The sequence below is a fragment of the Triticum urartu genome, chromosome 3, assembly GCF_003073215.2.
Source record: "Triticum urartu cultivar G1812 chromosome 3, Tu2.1, whole genome shotgun sequence".
Lineage (NCBI taxonomy): Eukaryota > Viridiplantae > Streptophyta > Magnoliopsida > Poales > Poaceae > Triticum > Triticum urartu.
This window is the reverse complement of record NC_053024.1, coordinates 621,481,262-621,483,129: the sequence shown is the minus strand read 5'-3', so window position 1 is coordinate 621,483,129 and position 1,868 is coordinate 621,481,262.

Here is a 1,868-nt window from a genome sequence, read left to right as displayed (position 1 = left end):
ATGGTATTTTGAAGAGACATAATTGCTTAGTTAGTATGCTTGAAGTATTATTATTTTTATGTCAACATTAAACTTTTGTCTTGAATCTTATGGATCTAAATATACTTGCCATAATAAATAGAATTACATGGATAAATATGTTAGGTAGCATTCCACATCAAAAAAATCTGTTTTTATCATTTACCTACTCGAGGACGAGCAGGTACTAAGCTTGGGGATGCTGATACGTCTCCAACGTATCTATAATTTTTTATTGTTCCATGCTATTAAATTATCAACCTTGGATGTTTTATATGCATTTATATGCTATTTTATATGATTTTTGGGACTAACCTATTACCCCAGAGCCCAGTGCCAGTTTCTGTTTTTTCCTTATTTTAGAGTATCGCAGAAAAGGAAAATCAAACGGAGTCCAATTGACCTGAAACTTCACGGAACTTATTTTTGGAAGGAAAGCAACCTGACGGACTTGGAGTGCACGTCAGGAAAGAAACGAGGGAGCCATGAGGTAGGGGGCGCACCCTCCACCCTCGTGGGCCCCTCGTGCCAACCTGACGTACTTCTTCCGCCTATATATCTCCATATACCCTAAAAACATCGGGGAGCACAATAGATCGGGAGTTCCGCCGCCAGAAGCCTCTGTAGCCACCGAAAGCCAATCTAGACCCGTTCCGGCACCCTGCCGGAGGGGGCAATCCCTCTCCGGTGGCCATCTTCATCATGTCGGTGCCCTCCATGTCGAGGAGGGAGTAGTTCTCCCTCGGGGCTGAGGGTATGTACCAGTAGATATGTGTTTGATCTCTCTCTCTCGTGTTCTTGAGGTGATACGATCTTGATGTATCGCGAGCTTTGCTATTATATTTGGATCCTATGATGTTTTCTCCCCCCTCTACTCTCTTGTAATGAATTGAGTTTCCCCTTTCAAGTTATCTTATCGGATTGAGACTTTAAAGATTTGAGAACACTTGATGTATGTCTTGCCATGCGTATCTACGGTGACAATGGGATATCACGTGATTCACTTGATGTATGTTTTGGTGATCAACTTGCGGGTTCCGCCCATGAACCTATGCATAGGGGTTAGCACACGTTTTCGTCGTGATTCTCCGGTAGAAACTTTGGGGCACTCTTTGAGGTTCAATGTGTTGGTTGAATAGATGAATCTGAGATTGTGTGATGCATATCGTATAATCATGCCCACGCATACTTGAGGTGACATTGGAGTATCTAGGTGACATTAGGATTTTGGTTGATTTGTGTCTTAAGGTTTTATTCTAGTACGAACTCTAGGGCTATTTGTGAAACTTATAGGAATAGCCCACGGATTGATTGGAAAGAATAACTTTGAGGTTGTTTCGTACCCTACCATAATCTCTTCGTTTGTTCTCCGCTATTAGTGACTTTGGAGTGACTCTTTGTTGCATGTTGAGTGACGGTATCCTGGACTAGGGGTACTCAACACGTCATCTCACGATCTGATAGATTGGGCCGAGGACCCCCGTGGCCGTATACTCATGGGCCAGTTCGGACAGCAGCCGCATACAAGGAAGATTCCACAAGACTTGGCGATCAAGACAAGGACTCCTCCCCACCGGCGTATTCGGCTAGGACTCTTGTTATCCTAGGCCTCTGGTGCATTATATAAACCGAGGCCAGGCTAGTCGATAACATACACAACATACAATCATACCATAGGCTAGCTTCTAGGGTTTACCCTCTCTGATCTCATGGTAGATCTACTCTTGTACTACCCATATCATCAATATTAATCAAGCACAACATAGGGTTTTACCTCCATCAAGAGGGCCCGAACCTGGGTAAAACATCGTGTTCCCTGCCTCCTGTTACCATCTGCCTTAGACGCACAG